A 6,699-nucleotide genomic window follows, 5' to 3' on the forward strand; every position below is an offset into this window, starting at 1 on the left:
ATAAGGTATGAACAGAAATTGCTAGGAAAACTCAGCAGGTCTGGCATCATCTGTGGAGAGAAAGCAGAGTTAGCATTTGGGGTCCAACGACCCTTCTGCAGATATGGCTGGTTCTGAAGAAGGGTCATTGGTCCAAAACATTAACTCTGCTTTCTCTCCACAGATGCTGCCAGACCTGTTGAGTTTTCCTAGCAATTCCTGGTTCTGTTTCTGATTTCCAGCATCCATAGTTCTTTGTTTTATTGTCCGAATTAAATTATGAATAGGCCCTCACTCCCACTCATCCTTCACAAAAAAAGGACATACATTCCAAATGATACAGCCAGCAAAAGGTGACAGATTAGGGGTAGGAATGAATATGATGAGAGGCAAGCAGTTAACTTGGAGAATTTATGGAAAGAATTTAGCAATGAAAAAGGAGCTAAGGCTGTGGTGGTTATTTATGTAGGGGCTCAGGTGACAGCAATGCTGCACTGTCAGAAACATTTCAAATGGGATATTAATTCAAATGAAGTTGGAAGATCCCATGGCATTGTTCAGCGACAAGTTGAGAGTCCGTTTGATCTCAAGACTGGATTTTCATTCAACAGCATTAAAAACATGTCAACTGGTTGTTCATCATTTCAGTCTCTGCACAGATTTTCTCCTGAATTACTCCCCACTACAACTGTGGGTGGACTTCAGCAGTAATTCATCAACTGTGAAGCATTTTGGGACATTTTGAGGATATCAAAGGTGACATATAAATGTAGTTTTTTTTCCTGCCAGTGTCTTAATAATGGGTGTACCAAACCTGAAAAGAATCTTCAAATGACAAGTAAATTGGTTTGCTAAAGAGTTTCAGTCTAATCTAAAGAACCAATCTCCCTTGACTGAACTCACCTGATTCCTATTTACCAAGAGGCCAGCATTTAAGCACTTAACATGGTCTATGATGATTAAATGAACAAAGGTTATTTCAACTGCATGTCCAATGGCAGACCTTTGACATTTACAATACCACATGAAGCTCTGCTCACCAATCAAGAAATTTGAGGTATTGCCATGGTAACTGATTGGATTGGATTTGAGTTGCTCCAGTTGTCCCTGCAGGGAGTTTTCAGAAGGGTCAGTCATGACTGTTTTTAGACATTTATCAATTAAATTCAAACATTTGGAAAGTGGGATTAAGAAAGCAACTCTATGTAAATAACCTTTGCCAGCCTTTATGATAGAATGGTTGTTTAGTGTTTCTTTTTTGTACAATTTACACGTCAAGCAACTCTACATAATATGTCTTAGATAACATTCTCAACAATCCTATTTTAAATAAGTGCTTTCCACTTTAGTCTAACCTCAAGTAAATTCACAAATGATGGGAAATTAACATTAAAAATTAAATTTAGTAATAAAATTAAAAACAGGCAGGAAATCTGTTAGGTGTTAAGGATGGACAGGAGTTTAAAGCTGATTTAGAGTTTCTTTCACTTGATGTTGTGAATTAATTTCACTTCCACAAATAAGTTCCAAATCTTGGTAGGAGATGGAGATGCAGAAACTTCTGATCGTGAAAGTTCACTTAAAAAGAAATCATGCCTTGTATTACGATGAAGAAAAAAGTTGTCTAAAACTATTTCAAGTCAGATTTTAAATATTTGAATCTTGCATTCTAAAGTTAAACTGGTTTAGAACTGACCAGAGGTAATACATTTTTAGCAGTAATTTAGGGAAATGATTTCAGGAGTAAGGGACTCCACACAGGGCTTTTGTTGAAAAAGAAAGATGCGTGGCCAGAGTTTGGAAATTTCCTTCCAAAACTGTAGCATGATTTGTAAAAAGCATAAGGGTTACACCTTTACCTTTTCACTCTATGTTTGCTATGAAGATATTCCTGTAAAGTGGTGTTAAGCTTGGCAACAGTGTTTTTTTTTATGATGCCATTTATATTATTGATCAATTACATTTGATCATTGTTAATTTTCATAAGACTTCACGGGTTAAAATTGGTGCAATTTGGATCATATTCAACCCAGATTAAAATATATTTCCTTTCCACTGATGCCATCATTGCTTTCTTTAAATGGCATGATTTCGAGAAATTTATTTTGTAAATCATGCCCATTTGTCTATTCCTCTGACTCGGGAGTGTTATTTTCTCCATGTTCCCTCGATTCCACCATCAGAAACTGATCAATGCCCTGCTGAGGAAAATGCCCTCCCACCTAAATTTTAATCTCCAAGTTTAGCTCTCTCGGACTCTTCCGTTCTTGAGTCAAGGGCTCAATGTTCAATTCCCCACTTCTCAGCTTGATTGTAGTGTGCAAACTGACAGGCGCGCACTGTTGTAAGAGACATGTTTTGAAATGAATTACAAGTGAAAGAACAAGAACAAAGTTGCTGGAAAAGCTCAGCAGGTCTGGTAGCATCTGTGGAGGAGAAAACAGAGTTAACGTTTCGGGTCCGGTGACCCTTCCTCAGAACAAGTGAAAGACCCGCATCAATTTCCCATAAAGAACAGGAAGGTCTTTTTGATGTCTTAGGCAAGATTCCTCACTGAAGCAGCACCACCAGAAACAAAATTAGGTTTTGAGCACAAGAGCTTTTCTTTGAGGACACGTGATTAAATCTCCTTTACCTTCCCTTCATACAAAAGCCTCAATATTCCTAAAATGTCAGGAGCAGGATAAATCTCAGAGAAACTGTTTTGTCCTTTCTTTGTTTCTAGCTAAACCTTTCAATCTATTATTATCAATTCTCTGATGTTCTTGATTCAATATCAGTGATCCACTGGAGAGGATGGGGGTAAAAGTCATTTGTGTCCTGATGTCTCTCGCCGTTCCTTCAGAAATGTAATTATGAGCTATTCCTCTAATTAGCACTCCTTTAATCTTGGATCACAAGGCCAACGACGCTGATTTTAAATTAAGATCCGAAAGCAGACTGCACCCTGCAGAGTCATGCATGACTAAACCTTTATCTGCTCTGGGCCAAGCCCTTTTTGCTTGTAAGCAAGTATTGATGAGCGAGGAATTCCTGCCCCTTCTCCCCCCCACACCCCTTTTTTAATAGAATAGAGTCATACAGCATGGAAACAGACCCTTCAGTCCAACTTGTCCATGCCAACCAGGTTTTCCCAACTAAACTAGTGCCATTTGGCCTATATCCCTCTAAACCTTTCCTGTTCACGTACTTGTCCAAATATCTTTTCAATGTTGTAATTGTACCTGCCTCCACCACCTCTTCTGGCAACTCCTTCCGTATACGCACCAACCTCAGTTGCCCCTCAGGTCCCTTCTTAAATCTTTCCCCTCTCACCTTAAACCTGTGCCCTTTGGTTTTGAATTCCCCTACCCTGGGGAAAAGACCTGGGCCATTCACCTTATCTATGCCTGTCATGATTTTATAAACCTCTATAATGTCACCCCTCAACCTCCTCCTCGCCAGTGAAAAACGCCACAATCTATCCAGCCTCTCCTCCAACTCAAACCCTGTAGTCCTAGTCACATCCTGACTGCACCCTTTCTAGTTTAATACCATCCTTCCTATAGCAGGGTGACCAAGATTGTATGCAGTACTCCAAATGTGGCCTCACCAAAGTCCTGTACAGCCACAACATGACCTCCCAACTCCGATACTCCACGATCTGACCAATGAAGGCAAGTGTATCAAACACCACCTTCACCATCCTATCCTTCTGTGACGCCACTTCCATAGAATCCCTGCAGTGTGGAAGCAGGCCCTTCCACCCATCGAGTCCACACTGACCCTCCAAAGAGCATCCTACCCAGACCCACCCCCTATCCAGTCCCTGCATTTTGCACCGTAGACACTACGGGCAACTTAGCATGGCCAATCCACCTAACCTGCACATCTTCGAACTGTGGGAGGAAACCAGAGCACCCGGAGGAAACCCACGCAGGCACGGGGAGAACGTGCAAACTCCATACAGACAGTTGCCCAAGGCTGGAATTGAACCCGGGTCCCTGGTACTGAGGCAGCAGTGCTAATCACTGAGTCACCCCTTTCGAGGAACTATGCACCTGAACCCATAGGTCCCTGAGATTTAACTCCGACTGACAGCAGGGTGGTTTGCTTCTGAAATGTGTGACAATATTTTTCATCTTTTCGCTGACTCTTTTTGCAAAGTAAACGTAGGATTGATAAAATAATTGCTGTGCGCCTCCATCTACAACAGATCATTTGAGTGTATCTGAGTGATACCTGCAGCTAGACGTTTAGTGGTCACCTGGCCTTGATCTAAGTTTGAATTACATTTATCTTTGTAATATAGTTGAGACCACTGTCTGTCCAATTGGAAGCCTCAGTGCAAAAAAACAAAATAGCCGACAGATTAAGATCGGAAACAGTGGTTGACTTTAATCATTTGGGGATTAGAAAGCAGGCAAATTTGATAGGATTTTTCCACAGGGCAAGGGTTACAATCACATACACAACGATGCAATGCTGATCAAATTCTTCCACTGGGATTAGAAGTTTTCTGTTTTGACCGATCGTGTTTAGAAGCTGAGACTTGAAAGGCCATTACAATCAGGTCAGACGCACAGAAAGATCATAATTCATTCATAGGGGCTGACCTTCTCCCAAAGTTTGTATGCAAATTTGAGGCAAAATAATTTTAAATTGCCCCTGATGACCAGCGATGTGCATGCTGGTTGTGTTAGCCATGGTAAATGTGGGATTACTGGGATAGGTAGGGGTGTTTGTCTGGGTGGGATACTCTTTGGAGGGTTGACGTGGAGTTGATGGGCTGAATGGCCTCTTTCTACACTGTAGAGGTTCTATGATGAGATTGGCACACAATGGCAGCATGTACTCTGTCTGTCCGCTATGAATAGAAGTCCTTGCATTTGCACCACCCCTTGATCATGAGAATTGCAGTTTTATCTTCCTCCTCTCCAACACCTTCAGGTTCTGTCCTGGACCAAGCAGTGTATTTTTGGAATGCCAGTGCTCACCTGGATACACCGCAGCATTCTAATTATCACATGGGCATGAGAGATGCTGGTATTAGGATGAATATCCACTGAGTAGCAAGTTGTTGTGGGAATGACGAGTGGTAAGATAGGGATAGAAGATGTGAGGGACAACATAGGGATGCAGAGTTAATGAGGTAAGTTTGGTCAGATACGTTGAGAAGTATAGCTCGGTCTTGTGGAGAGAATCCCTTCCCAAAAAAAAAAAATGGGTGCACTTTGCACTTAGCCAAAGAAAAACAAAAGATTCAGCCCAAGGAGTCTGCAAAGGCATACAGTTGTAATCAGCAAGTGGGGAAAAAATTTGTTTGATGGAAAATAGTGTGGTGGGAAAATGTGAACTTGTTCACTTTGTCAGTAAGAACAGAAAAGAAGTGTATCGTTTAAATAAAGACAGATAGCAGAACATCGGTACAGAGGGACCAGATTGGCCTGATACATGAATCACAAAGCATTAGAATGCGAGTACAGTAAGAAATTAGGAAGGCAGAATGTTCCTTCTTATTGCAAGGGGAATGGAATTTAAAAGTAGGAATGCCTTGCTTCACTTGAAAAGGATGTTGGTGAGACCACATTTACAGGGCTGTCTGCAGTTTTGGTCGCCTTATTTAAGAAAAGGGATAATTGCGTTGGAAGCAGTTGAGGCAAAATTTAATCAAATGAATTGTGTGATGAGAGTGTTAACTTATTCAAAAAGTTTGGACAGGTTCGGCCTATATCCGTTGGAGTTTAATAGTGAGAGGTGACCTTATTGATACATAGAAGACCTTGAGAGGAGTTGACAGAGTGGATGCTGGAAGGATGTTTTCCTGAAATAAACTAAGCCGTGAAGCTCGTCAATCCCTTGCTGACTGATAATGGTCTGATAGTCAATGGCGGAAAATACCACTGACTTCAAATCTTTAGTCAAGGAGTTTGGATATTCTGGTCCAAAGAAAAATCTTGTGATAGAACAGGTAAGATTTAACTGACGATTCCAGTGACAATGGGAACTGACTGAATATTTTTAACCTGTTTTATTTCAAATCATTGGGATGTTATGAATGTAGAGTGCTCAAGGACGCACTTTGAAGAGATTGGGTTATTAAAGGCATCTAGAATGAAACATTGTCTAATTTTCTTCTGGTACAGCAGAAGATTCAAAATGTCACATATACTGAAATTAAGGCCCAGAACCAGCTGATCATCAGAGGCAACACCAAAGATTTTCTGATGCCGTCAGATGGTTGGGACATAAGCTGCATCTTCACCTGAAGTCTGCTAAAGTGGTGGAAGAGCCTCTGTGTGTTTCTGCAGTCTAATAGTGCCCTCACTTTTTCTATTTGCAGTTGAGGTACCTTTCCAGGAGTACACAAACATTTCAGCTTGGCATCTTTGTGCAGTGTAACGTGATACTATTGTTTGAGCTTTCCTAAGCCTCTGAAAAGCCTCAGGAATTCCTGGCAAAATTCTTTGCCATTTTCCTCCTATCTAGTGTCCCAGAGAGACCTAGCTGGACGCCTGCGTGCATTTCTGATCAACAACAATGCGTTTTGGATCCATGAAATGTAGAGTGATGTGGCCGAATAAGAACTATTTTGTTTTGGTTCATTTTTCTGTGTTTAAAGATGGCTGCGGAGAGTGGTGACACTTACACAAAACTCTCACTGTGTTTTTGTAACAAAATACGCATGACAATGAATAACTCAAATCGAGTGTGGTGGTGAAATGACGTCATATCTGAGGA

The sequence above is a fragment of the Rhincodon typus genome, chromosome 18, assembly GCF_021869965.1.
Source record: "Rhincodon typus isolate 14 chromosome 18, sRhiTyp1.1, whole genome shotgun sequence".
Lineage (NCBI taxonomy): Eukaryota > Metazoa > Chordata > Chondrichthyes > Orectolobiformes > Rhincodontidae > Rhincodon > Rhincodon typus.